Below are 14,642 nucleotides of genomic sequence, written 5' to 3' on the forward strand. Positions count from 1 at the left end.
ATTTTGCTTCAAGTGCTTCTTGATAATCTCATTTTGAAAACTATCTGTTCACATCCTTTGGACATTTATCATTGAAGTCTACAGGTTACCACTGAGATTTATGTGTATATGTGTGTATGGAGAAAAGAAATTGAATATTTTTCAAAACTTAATATGAAATATAATCCAAAAAAAACTAAATTTCAGTAGTTACTATTAGCATTTAAATTATTTTCAATGCACAAAATATTAAAATTTTTTTCCAGTCCACTCTAATGTTCCCTCAGAATTCTTAGTCTGATAATTTTCACTCACTTTTAAAAAATATATAATTTTATTTAGCTCATAGGGGCTATCCATGAAGCACATTAAATAGCTTCAACAGTAGACAACAGATAATTTTTATCCTCTTATTTTTTCTTATGAAGGGAGTAAGGGAAAATTTTAAAAAATTATTTTATTTTTATATTTTATTTTTTATTTTTTTTAAACCCTTAACCTTAAGTAACGGTAGGCAATGGGGGTCAAGTGACTTGCCCAGGGTCTCATAGCTGGGAAGTGTCTGAGGCCAGATTTAAACCTAGGACCTCCCATCTCTAGGCCTGACTCTCAATTCACTGAGCTACCCAGCTGCCCCCCCAATTTTTTATTTTAATAACAAATTTCCACATAAGTTTTCTAAAGTTATATGATCCATATTGTTTCCTCCCTTATTCTGTCCCCCCTCCCAGATCTGACAAGCAATTCAATCTGGGTTATACATGTATTATCATGGAAAACATCTATATTAGTCATTTTTGTAAGGAAATAATCTTATAAAACCAACACCCCAAATCACATACCCAAATAAACAAATGATAAATCATATGCTTTTATCTTCTTTTCTACTCCAACAGTTCTTTCTCTGGAGGTGGATAGCATTCTTTGTTGTAAGTCCCTCAGAATTGTCCTGGATCGTTGTTAGTAGCAAAGTCTATCACATTTGATTGTTCCGCAGTGTTGCAGTTACTGTGTATAATGTTCTCCTGGTTCTGCTTATTTCACTCTGCATCAATCCATGCAAGTCTTTCCAGCTTTTTCTTTTTTTTTAAACCCTTACCTTCCATCTTAGAATCAATACTGTGTATTGGTTCTAAGGTAGAAGAGTGGTAAGGGCTAGGCAATGGGGGTTAAGTGACTTGCCCAGGGTCACACAGTTAAGAAGTGCCTGAGACCAAATTTGAACCCAGGACCTCCTGTCTTTGGGCCTAGCTCAGCTGCCCATTCAGCTATCCCCCTTTCTAGCTCTTTCTGAAGTCATCCTGTTCATCATTCCTTACAGCATAAAAAGTATTCCATCACCATCATATACCACCTTTTATTCAGCCATTCCCCAATTAGGGATATCCTTGAGTTTCCAATTCTTTGCCAACACAAAAAGAGCCAATATAAAGTAAGGGAAAACTTTAAAAAATTATTATGGATCTCATTAAGGAACATAATGATTTAGTATATGATACAATCAATACAATATCATTAACAAATCAAAATATTTGGAGCACTACACCATCATTACCAATTCATATTCTATTTGGAGACTTGCCCAGGGTCACAAAGCTAGTAAATGTCTGAGACCAGATATGAACTCAGAAAGATGAGTTTTCCTGATTTTAGGCACTTTATCCACTGTGCCACCTAACTTCCCCAGCTGCTTTTGCTTATCTGTTTTAACCACATTTATTTTTATCATTGCCTTGTATAAGATCATGATTGTCATTCTTGCTTTCTTAGAATCAGTTGAAGGCTAATAAATCATATCCCAAAGTCTTGTTTTAAATTTATATACATCTTTGTTTTAATTGTATTCCTCACTTGAAGTAAATTATTGGCTTTCTATTTTAATCTATTATGATTCCCCTATCCATTTTTTTTTTAACCCTTGTACTTCGGTGTATTGTCTCATAGGTGGAAGATTGGTAAGGGTGGGCAATGGGGGTCAAGTGACTTGCCCAGGGTCACACAGCTGGGAAGTGGCTGAGGTCGGATTTGAACCTAGGACCTCCTGTCTCTAGGCCTGACTCTCACTCCACTGAGCTACCCAGCTGCCCCCCCTCCTATCCATTTTTTGAGTGAATTCATCCCATTCACATTCACTATTATGATTGTCAATTTTGTTTTTTCCCTCCATCAAATTCTAAAGAACATTTTTTCCTTTTGTTAAAAAGAGGAAAAAGTACCCAAAAAAATCACCCCTATTTTTTACATACAGATACTTTATATTGTTTGCAATGACCACTTTCAAGTTTGTTTTACAAGTTTGTTTTGTTTTAGTAATTCTTTCCCCAGTGCTATCCTAACATTTATTTTTTTTTAAACCCTTAACTTCTACGTATTGGCTTTGGTAAGGGTGGGCAATGGGGGTCAAGTGACTTGCCCAGGGTCACACAGCTGGGAAGTGTCTGAGGCCGAATTTGAACCTAGGACCTCCCATCTCTAGGCCTGACTCCCAATCCACTGAGCTACCCAGCTGCCCCCTAACCTAACATTTAAATAGCCTTTTTCTCCCTCCCTATCTTAGCCCAATCACTTGTCTAAGTTTATTGTGCTTCTATTACTATAATTTATTTTAGTGTTCCTTTTCCCAGGTCATAGAAGTATTCAATTCCTATTTGTGATGGCAAAGATTTGGAAATTAAAAGAATGTCCATCAATTGGGGAATGGCTGAACAAATTTTGGTATATGATGGTAATGGAATATTATTGTGCTCTAAGGAATGATGAACAGGATGAACTCAGAAAAAGCTGGAAAGATCTTCATGGATTGTTGCAGAGTGAAATAAGCAAAACCAGGAAAACACTGTATATAGTAACAGCAATATTGTGGAATGATCAACCATGATAGACTTAGTTATTATTAGCAATTCAATGATTCAGGACAATTCTGAGGGACTTAAGAAAAAGAATGCTATCTGCCTCCAGAGAACAAACTGTTGGAGTAGGAATGCAAATGAAAGCATTCAATTTTTCAATCATTTATTTGGGTTTATATTTTAGGGTTTGGGTTTTATAAGATTACTCACAAAAACGAATGATATGGAAATATGTTTTGCACAATATGTGTATAACCCAGACTGAAGAATAGGGAGATAAATTTGATCATATAATTTAGAAAAACTTGTGTAGAAATTTGTTATTACATATAATTGGTAAAAAAAAAAAAAGAAATTTAAAAAATTCAGTTCCTGAAAGCCCCACTCTTCCCCATTTCCCATTTCTGTGTGAGACTGAACTTTATCAACAGGTACCAAATACAAGAAATTCTAAGTTCCTCCTTCTTATTTCCGTTCTCTTCTCTGGAGAATTTTTTCTTTTTTTTCTTTTTGAAAAGTCCAGATCTTTGTTCTCTCAATAACCTTTGGACAAGATAGTACTCTGGAGTAACAATTGTCATTTCATGAGTCATCATTAATCCCTTTTGAATTATTCAAATTTGCTTACCTTTCTTAAGTTTCTTTCATCTGGTTCATTTGCATTTCAAAGACTCTACTTAGCTCTGATATTTCTCAACAATAATGCTTAGAAATCATTAATTCTGTTAATATTCATAGGATCTGAGAATTAAAGCTGAGAGAGACCTTAGAGGTCATCTAGTTCATTCCCTTCATCTTATAGATGAGATATTGAGGCTTGAAGAGTTTAAGTAACTTTATCATTGTCACACATATAGTAAGATGCAGAGTCAATATTAAAACCAAGAACTTTTAACTTTAAATCCAGTGCTCTTTCCTCTGCACCACGTTATCTCTTGGCCTATTTTTTTTCCCTTTTAGGATTATTAAAGACAAATCACTTTTCTTACTTTTAAGTATATCATATTTCATTTTTTTGTTGTTAGTGATGCATATTCCTATATGATTCTGACCTAGACCTCTTCCCAGCTATTTGCTATATTTTCTGTTTGATTGGAGATTAACAACAATATTTCTGTGCACGTTAAATGTAGAATTCTTCTCTGGTGGTTGCCTTTGCATTCTATTGATAAAATAATAATAGCTAATTATATCTGTTTATATTGCACTTACTCTGTACCAGGCACTATGCTTTAAGTGCTTTACAATTACCATCTCATTTGAGCCTCAAAATAACCCTGGGAAGTAGGTGTTATTATCTTCATTTTTTAACAGATGAGGGAATGAAGGCAAACAAAGGTTAGGTGACTTTCCCAGGGTCACACAGCCACCAATTCTCTGAGGTCAAATTTGAACTCGGGTCCTCCTGACTCTAGGCCTGGCACTCTATTGACTTTCCTACCTAGATCTATTCTTTGTCTTCTGGTTCTAATATTTCCAGGCAATTTAATTTCTAATGTTAATTTTATTTTGAAATTTCTTAAAATATAGTTTTAAAGTTTTTTGTTTCATCATGACTTTCTATAAAGCCTCCAGACTTTGTATCCTAGGTCAACATTTTTAGGTCATGCTTTTTATTGTAAATATCTCATATGATATTCTAATTTCGTTGTCTTGACTTTACTGACAACTTTTCTCTAATAGTTCTTAATGTACCGTTGGATATTTTTGAGTTGCGTCCTTCATTCTTTTTTTAGGGTGTTCACTGTTTATATAACATTTCCAAACTTCTATTCTAAGGTATAGATATTTCTTTTGAGTTTTTATTGAGTTCATCTTTTGTTCCTTATTCTTTTACTTGATTCTTTGATTAAGTTTTCTATCATCTCTAAAGTTTATTGTGATCATTTCATTCTATTTCACGAGTTCTAATTTTAATTACTATTGTCAGCCTATACCTTCCTGGGTGAATGACCCCATAGAGCAGAGTTGAACTGAGTGAGAGAGAGACACAGAACCAGAGGCACAGACTGTTTTTGCTTCTCAGCAGAATGGTATCCTAAGAAAGAAGCCTACCAGCTACAGGGGCTAGCTAGCTTTTATTGCTCAAAACCATATAGTTCAAGAGGGGAAGGGTTTCAACAGTCAATTCCTAGAATAGGGCTTGGGGGCTCTCTGGAAACAGAGTTGGTGGGTTGTTTTGGAACAACAGTTGCATTATCTGGAAAGTCCCTGAAATGGCTTCCTGGTCTGCATGCATCTGGCAGTTGCTAGTTCTCTGGATTATCTATAGTTGCAAAGCATTGTTGTTATGTCAAGGTTCCATAGGATCAGGAATCCCAGGAGAAGAATAGAATCTTGAGCAAAGCCAAATGATTATTTTAAGTATTCCTTTCATTTCCATACCATTTTAATAATGGCATTCTCTTACTCTGTAGTATGTTCACTTTTGGAGAAGGTTTTTTGCTTGCTCATTTTATCTGTTTTCTACTTCTTTTTTTCCTGTGGATACCCTGAGGCTGGGGGAGTGGGATGGAAATTTTTTTCCTTTCCTTTATTTTGTTTCTTGGTTTTGTTTTTAATTTATTTGATGCATTTCTGAATATTTGGAAGGGTAGGTGGGCTTATACACAGACTTTCATTCAGAGTGCTTGCAGAAAGCGCCTTTTCTTTTATTCCAGTTGGTATTGCAGCTCCTCTTTCATCTGGTTCTGACTGATCTGTCTTGCCTTGATCACTGGGGCTGGGTGAACTATTGCTGAGGTGAGACTCTGAGAGGCAAAGACAGATGCTTAAGTGGCTAGTGGAGATCTTTGGTAGTAGTACCATACTTGTCACTTTCTGTCTCTATAGCAAACACTCTGTAGAGCCTGACTCATGAATCCCAGAGTAGGGAGTAGGGAACAAAAGCTTGAGAGAAGCACAATGTAAACAGAAACAGGGAACTGGTAATATGGTCCTGTGCTATTTTTTTTTCTGACACAGTTCCTTGTAGAAAAATCTTCCCTATCTCCTGTTGTTTCTTAAACTGTACTAGGCACATTTCTTTTTGAGGTGGTGAATAGCAACTGATTTCAAACACAACCTCTCATTATCTTCTTGGAAATTTCTCTATGTAATACTTTAAAAATTCATCTTCCATTATCTACCTTACTTCTATTTTCTATATATATCTCTTAAAATCTGAATTAATTGGAGAGTTTCCACTGGATCCACAGTGGTCTCTATATCATTTCCATTTTCCCCTTCTCATTGAAATGATTTCACTTTAGCTTCAAATTTTAATTTTTGAGAATTACCAGTCCTTCAATTCTTTTTCTAAACCTTTTTCAGATCTACTGTTCCAAAATCTAGAGTGTGTATCAGACATTAACAGTTACCTTTCTTCTTCTCTTTCACAAATTAAAGTGTAATACTCTGGTTTTATGTTTAGTGAATGAGGCAAGATACATCTTCCCCTCAGGATTTTGGATATGATATGATATGATATTAGCTTGAATCTCTATTCTGGGTGTATTTTCCTTATTTTTAGCCACCAGGGACTAGTTCCCTAGTTCTATTTAACCAATTGACATCAATTAGTTTTAATAAAAATATTAATTTTATAAAGAAATATTAATTTAATTAAGATATAAATAAAAATATTTTTAAAAAGAAGGCTACTACAATAATCCAGAAGAAATGTGATAAAGACTTGAACAATGGTAATTGTGTTAGTAGAGAGAAGAAATCAATGCAAAAGATATTATAGAGGGAGAAAAGACAAAATTTGGGAACTGATTAGATATATGGGGTGAGGGAGAGAAGATGACACCAAGATTGCAAATTAGAATAAGTGGAACTTTTAAACACACACAAAAACCAAAGAACTAATAAAAATAATATACAGATCATCTCCAGGAGGGGAAAAACAAACCTATGCAGCAAACTACAAACTCCAAGAAGCAGTAGTTAAATTTAACAACTCCAATGACAAACAAATTTTATAAGCAATTGTGAGAAGGGAATTCCTCTCCCTTTGTTTTGATGCAATCAACCAGCATTTACCATTGAGGTGTGCCAGGGATAGACAGGCCCTCAGAGAAAGGAAGTTGAAACCAACAAGACAGGAGACTGATTCTACAGGCACTGCCCCCATGGGCGGTGCCAGGCAAATTAGGGAACTTTGATTGCTTCCTGAGATATGATAAGTGAGAGCTAGCGGGTGAAGAAAACTGTTTATAAAGGTGAGACCAAGGCTCCATTCAGAGACTCTTGTGCTCTTCTGGCTGAAGATTGGAACCTGAGTGAGAACTCCTATCAGTGGTGATCTTAATTCCATCAGACCAGCACATAGGGTGGTAGGCTAGGCAACTCTCTACCTCTTTCCTACATTTCCCTCTCTTTACTATCATAACTTTGATGTGATAAAGCTACTAAAGTTACTAACAGTCTCATAATTTAATTTTAATTATTATACAACCAAGAGAACCTACTTCAAATAAAAGGAGAAAGAAATTCAAATAACATAAGACCATTCATCATCAATAATAAACTAAAGGAAGGAATGGAATAATGTATTCCAAAGATCAAAGAAGCTCAAGACACAATCCAAAGTGACATATTGAGCCTAACCATTAATAAAAAAAAAGATACATAAAATAAAATGTAAAATTCAATAAAATGTCAATTAAAAATAAGGATTTTAATTTTTCCTGCAAAGAAAACCAGACCTAAGTGGATTTCTTTTGCTATCTATAATCAGTGACAGAAGAAAATTCATATCAAGGGGCAATACTGTTGTTTTCAGTAACTGCTATTTCTAAAAATGCACTACAACAGAAAGAGTGGGTGGGTGGGGCAGCTGGGTGGCTCAGTGGATTGAGACCCAGGCCTAGAGACAGGAGGACCTAGGTTCAAATGTGACCTCAGACACTTCCCAACTGTGTGACCCTGGGCAAGTCACTTGACCCCCATTGCCTACCCTTACCACTCTTCTGCCTTGGAGCCAATACATAGTATTGACTCCAAGATGGAAGGTAAGGGGTTAAGAAAGAAAGAAAGAAAGAAAGAAAGAAAGAAAGAAAGAAAGAAAGAAACAAAGGAAGAGTGGGCGAGAGGCTAAGATCTATAAGGAAATAACTATAGAAAATGTTTAGAAGAGGAAACTCAAAATAGGTAACTTAAAAGACTTATGAGAAGAAATAAAAAAGTATAAAAGCTAGAGTCAAAGCCTAGAAAAGACAGAAAGAATTTTTTTTTTTAAGAAAAAGATTCAGGGAAGAAAAACTAACAAACAAAGCAAATTGAAGAGAAAGAAAAGGGGGAGTTTTACTTGATTATTCAATGAAGTAAAAAGAAAAAGACAGAGGTGAGAGGGTTATATAACTAGATAAAAGGAAAAAAGTAATATGAATTAACATGTTAAGCAAAACTAGGGGAAGGAGTAACAAATGAGAGAGGGACTGAGTTTGAGCATGAGGGAAAGAAAACCTCTGGTAATACAACTGTCTGAAAGTAGATACAGCTAGGGGAGTAGCTAGCTGGCTCAGTAGATTTTGTGAGGTGGCTCAGTGGATTGAAAGCCAGGCCTAGAGATGGAAGGTCCTAGGTTCAAATCTGGCCTCAGTCACTTTCTAGCTCTGTGACCCTGGGCAAGTCACTTAATCCCCAATGCCTAGCTTTTACTGCTCTTCTGCCTTGGAACTAATACATAGTATTGATTCTAAGGTACAAGGCAAAGATTAAAAAAAAAAAAGATTCAGCTAAAATTGAAAAGTCAAAATATTCTTTTTGGAAGAAGAGAAACACAAATGCAAATTTTGAGAAAAAAATGGCATCAGAGGCAAATGGTGAAATATAAACCTAACTCTTATAACTACATTTGAATGGTGTAAACAATTCAATAAAAAAAAAGAATGGTGGATTAGATAAGAAAATAAAACCCCACAATCTGTTGCTTAAAAGAAACACCTTAAAAAAAAATTACAGAGTAAAAATGAGGGTCTGAAACAACAAAACTTACTATGAATCAAATGAATACAAAAGAAAGCAGAAATTGCATTTGTGCTATCAGACAAAGCAAAAACAACAACAAAAAAACTAAAATCCTTCCTTGTTGGTAAGAACGTTGTATCTATTTATTAGCTCTAAGTGTTCAGAAGTCTGTCTTTCCATTTATTTTTTTGGCACATTCTTCCACCTTCCAACATCCAGGCACAGGTAAAGGTTTTTCTGTGCCTCTTCTTTCTCCTTTCTCTTCTTTGTTTTCACATTGAAGCCTTTTCCCATTTTTCTTCATTTTAAAAAGTATTTTCTTTGTTTTAACTAGACAAAAATCTTCTTTCTGATCTTCCTACCTAAACCTTCTCCCTCCCAATTGAAAACATAAGCCAAAAAAAAATCCATTACAAACATGTATAGTCAATCAAAACAACTACCCACACTGGTCAGGTCCAAAAAAAGAATTGGTTTCATTTTGCATTCCGAGTCCTTCACCTTTCTGTCAGGAGGTGGATCATCAATGTAACATCATAATAGTCCTTTGGAATCTTGGTTGGTCAGTTACACTGTGTTCAACATAATAGTATTCTTTCACATTTATATATGCAACTTGTTCATTAATTGCACTCCTTCGAAGTCCCATTCTCTTAAAAGAATTTTAAATACTCTACACATACTTCCAGTGTGCTTTACTTAAGACTAATTCTTCCCTTAATCTACCACTTCCTCTAATTTCCTCTCCCCTTTCTTTCCTTTACTTCCAATTTCCTGAGTGAAATGTATTTATTTCAGTACCTAACTTTGTATGCATTCTTTCCTTCTTTTAATCTATTAAGATATGAGGGAGATCCAAGTGTCAGTCACTCCCCTGCACATCCTTCTTGTTTGGGTAAAATTCTACTTGCATTTTCTGATTATGTAATAATTGATCCTAACCTTCCTTTCCCTTTCTCCTCAGTATGTTCCTCTTTCCCTTTCTTTCTTTCCATTTTTTTTCTTAAATCATCAAGATTTTATTAAATCTTCAAATCAAATCATCAAAATATTACAGAACCACTTGCCTAATTTGAACTCTCTCTATGACCTCTGATGATATAAGTGATGAGAGAGGACACAAATCATCTCCCTATATTTGAGTGTACACAATTTATCCTTGTCTTCTATCATTTGTTCATTTCTGTTTACATTTTTATGTTTCTCTTAAATACCATATTTGAACTTCAAAGTTTCTAGACATCTCTGCTATTTTCATCAGGAATGCTTGGAAGACCTCTATTTCATTAAAGATCCATTTTTATACTCACTTTTGAGAAGAAAATTATGCTTGTCTGTAAGCACATATCCTTTGCCTTTTGGACATCCTGGAACTGAATGACAAGCTGCCTATTTGCACCTGACTCATCACAGTGCCCTAGTATGGGTCTGGGACTTCCTGTTGCCCTAATGCATATAGCCTTTCCCTGGGCACTGAAATACTCCAGGTGGCATGTTCCTGGGCTGAAGCAGTCCGTGGTGTTCCTGTACATCCCTCCTGTCTCTTTATAATCTGATTCAGAGTGACAAAGCAGATCTAAGAGAGCAATTAACACAATGATATCACTATACAGAAAAATAACTTTGAAAGACTTTAGAATTCAGAGTAATAAAGTAATAAGCCATAATTCTAGAGGACTGAAGATGAATATGCCATCCATATCCTGCCAGAGATAATGGACTTAAAGTCCAGCATGAGGCAGACATTTCTGGATATGGTTCATGTAGGACTTTGTTTTGCTGGAACATATGTTTATTATGAGAGGGGTTTTTTTGGTTTGTTTTTCAATTGTTCATATGGACAAAGGATTGGAAGGAAAGATAATAAATGTTTATATAAATGAATGAATAAATGATTTTTTAGTGGGTAGGTGATAATCCTTTTTACTTTTTTCATGTTTTATCTTTATTTTACTTTAATAACATATTTCCACAAGTTTTTCAAAGTTATATGATTCATGTTGTCTCCTTCCCTTATTCCCACCCCCCTCCCAGAGTTGAGGAGCAATTCAATCTGGGTTATACATATATTATCAGGCAAAACACATTTCCATATTATTAATTTTGTAAGTGAATAATCTTAGGAAACCCAAACCCCAAATTATATACCCAAATAAACAAGTGATAAATTATATGTTTTCATCTGCTTTTATGCTCCAACAATTTTTTCTCTGGAGGTGAATAGCATTCTTTTTTGAGGCCCTCAGAATTGTCCCAGACCGATGATGGGCAAGCTTTTTAAAGAGGGAGCCAAAGGAAAGGAAATGTTCATCCATCAGTCTGTTTCTAAGACAGCTCTTTTCAAGATTCATTGTATTGTATCCTACTCATTGTATTTGTCAGATTTAGGAATAATGTCATGTGGCTGGATAGAACATTTCAGGGGGCTGCATCTGGCCCGCTGGCAGTAGTTTACCCCTCACTGTCCTAGACCATTGTATTGCTGTTAGTAGTCAAGTCTATCACATTTTTAAAAATTTTTTTATTTTTTTTAAACCCTTACCTTCCATCTTGGAGTCAACTCCAAGGCAGAAGAGTGATAAGAATAGGCAATGGGGGTCAAGTGACTTGCCCAGGGTCACACAGCTGGGAAGTGTCTGAGGCCAGATTTGAACCTAGGACCTCCCGTCTCTAGGTCTGACTCTCAATCCACTGAGCTACCCAGTCTTCCTCAAGTCTATCACATTTGATCATTCCACAATATTTCAATTACTATATATAATGTTCTCCTGGTTCTGCACTCTGTATCAGTTCACATCGGTCTTTCTAACTCTTTCTGAAATCATTCTGTTCTTCATTCTTTACAGCACAATAGTATTCCATCACCATCATATACCACAATTTGTTCAGCCGTTCCCCAGTTGAGGGGGGTAGATGATAATTCTGATGTACTTTGTGACAGTTAGACCATATCTGGATTATTATGTTTCATTATGGGCTTTATAGTTTAGGAAGGACATTGACAAGCTGGATAATATCCAGAAGATAGCAACCACAATGGCAAAGGGCCTCAACAACATTCTACATGATGATTAGTTGAAGGAACTGGGAATTTTTAGCTTAGTGAAAAGAAGCCCCAGGGAGGACATTATAGCTATCTTCAAATGGGCCGGCATGTAGAAGAGGTTTTAGTATCATTCTGTTCAGCCTCAAAAGGCAGAATCAAGAGCAATGGGTGAGAATCACAAAGAGATCAATTTAGGTTGATATAAGGAAAAACTTCTTAGTTATTAGAGCTATTGCCTCAGGAGGAAGTAGATTATCCCTCATTGGCAGTTTTTATACAAAGGCTGGGTGACCATTTACTGAGCATATTGTACAAAAGACTTATTTTTCAGATTGCATTGAAATAGATGGCAACTGAAGCCTCTTTCAACTCTGAAATTCCTTGAATTTTTTTGTGTGTATTTTATGATTCACTTGAGAATGTTTCTCTGAGACAAATGTTCAAAAATATTTATTATAGCTTTTTTTGTGTTGGAAAAGAAATGGAAATTGAAGGGTTGTTCATTAACTGAGAAGTAAGTGTGATATACTATTGCGATGGAATGCTATTGTGCTATAAGAAATGCTGAGCAGGATGCTCTTAGAAAAAAAACTGGCAAGAATTATATGACTGATGCAAAGTGAAGAGAGCAAAACCAGAAAAACACTGTAAACAGTGCCAGCAATATTTTTTTGATAAACAACTGTGAATGAGCTAGTTCTATGTTGATGAACCTATGGCACAAGTGCTGGGGGCAGGGGGGGGGGCTGCTCTCCTCCCCCTCTCCATAGATGCCTGAGGATATTTCTCATATCACCCGTACCTCTACCCAGAAGCCCAATGGGAGTGCTTCCCCCCACCTCTCCTGTCTGGGGCAAGACAGGGAGCTCACATGCAGTGTGAGTTTAGTTTGTGTACTTGGTCTCTAAAAGGTTGCCATCACTGTCCTAGTTATTTTCAACAATGCAGTGATCCAAGACACTTATGATGATGAAAAATACCATCTATCCTCTAAGAAAGAACTGATAGTGTCTGAATGCAACCTGAAACGTATCATATTTCATTTTCTTTCTTCTTTTTTGTTTGATATCTTTTCCACACAATGACTAATATGAAAATGTTTTACATGACTGCACACATAAACTCTTTATCAGATTACTTATCATCTCAGAGAGTTAGGGATGGGAAAGAGGCAAGGTGGGAAGGAGGAAAAAATTTTGGAACTCAAAATTTCAAAGAAAATGAATATTAAAATAGTTTTTACATGTAATCGGGGAAAAATAAAATGTTATTTTAAAAAAAATGTTTTTTCTTATTCCATCTTTGCTATTTCCGGTTCACTGATACTTTGATCTATATTTTTAAAAGTAATCAATATTCTTTTCTTATTTTCTTTTCCAATTTGGATGAATTCTTTATATATATATATATATGAAAGTACATATATGAAAAAAAGATATATTTAAGAGCTATTTTCCTTTCAGAAATTTTATAAAGGTTAAATTGATAAGACACAGAAACTGATTGGATATTTGGAATGAAGGAAAGTGAGGAGTTCAAGATAATCTTGAAATTGAGACCCTAGGTGAATATAATGTTGGTGGTACCCTCTACAGAAAATAAGGAAGTTCAAAAAGTTTTTTGGGGGAAAGATGAGTTCTGTTTTAGATATGTTGAGTTTGAGATGTATATGTGACACTGAGTGTGATATGGAAATTAGTAATAAGGGACCAGAGCTCAGGAAAAAGACTAAAATATATAAATTTGTATAAGATAATCATTGAAATCATGGAAGTTAATGAGGTCACCATGAAAAAGTGTGTATAGAAAAAAGAGGGCTAAGGACAGAACCTTAGGGTATATCCACAGTTAGAATTAGATTTTGATGATATAGCAAAGAAAACAAAGAAAAAAGTCAGAGAAATGAAAGAACCAAGAAAGTGAGGTATAGTGGAGGAAATGTTTGATATATAAGATAAAGCATGTTTGGTCAAAAAAGTTGATCTAACTTAGTCAGGAGAGGGAAAATCTCTATAGAGAAGATGAATGAATATTTTCAATTCAGTGAATATCTATTAGGTACTTACTTTGTTTAAATGTTGTCTGGTGAAAATAATTTTGACAGGTACAGATCCAACCCTTCCGGATACATATGTATGCCAAGCTAATAAAATAAGAGACTGGGATCACCAAACTCCTACAAGCCTCTTGCTGGGTTGGCACAATTAGGATTATGTTCCTATGTTCCTGTACCTCGTTCCTTACTCCTTCTTAGACAATTAAGAAAACATCTTTACTTTAATGGTCCTTTAGATAACAATGAAGTGTCTGTACTATTGGTGTCATGCAGGCTCTTTTTCTAAAATAAATATAAATATAATAGCTTGAAATATATATATAAAATTGAACTCTAAGAGATTCTAGGTCTTTAACTAAACCTAGAGTGGGAAAGCATAATTCCACATTCAGAAGCCTTTGTATTAAGTGCTTCCCTAGACTGGGAGCTAGAGGTGATGGGATCTGAATACCTGGGCTCTTTCTTGTTGGTGTCTGTCCTCCCCTATCCTTGTGAGTAATAATAAAGTTTTATTAACTGCTCTCACTCTGTGGCTCTGCGACTCTTTGTCCAAAGTCTCCTGCAACATAGTAAGGCATCATGCTAGGTGGCAGATAAAATGAAGATTAAAAAAGCCCTGTCCTCAAAAGCTTGCAATTTATACAACGTATAAAAATAATATGACATAAGATAGAATGTGATGAGATAAAGGAGAGATCAAGGTCAAGCAGTGTAGGAAAATCTAATTTTCACTGGAGGGAATCAGGAAAGGTTTAAC

The sequence above is a fragment of the Gracilinanus agilis genome, chromosome 2 (assembly GCF_016433145.1).
Source record: "Gracilinanus agilis isolate LMUSP501 chromosome 2, AgileGrace, whole genome shotgun sequence".
Classification (NCBI taxonomy): domain Eukaryota; kingdom Metazoa; phylum Chordata; class Mammalia; order Didelphimorphia; family Didelphidae; genus Gracilinanus; species Gracilinanus agilis.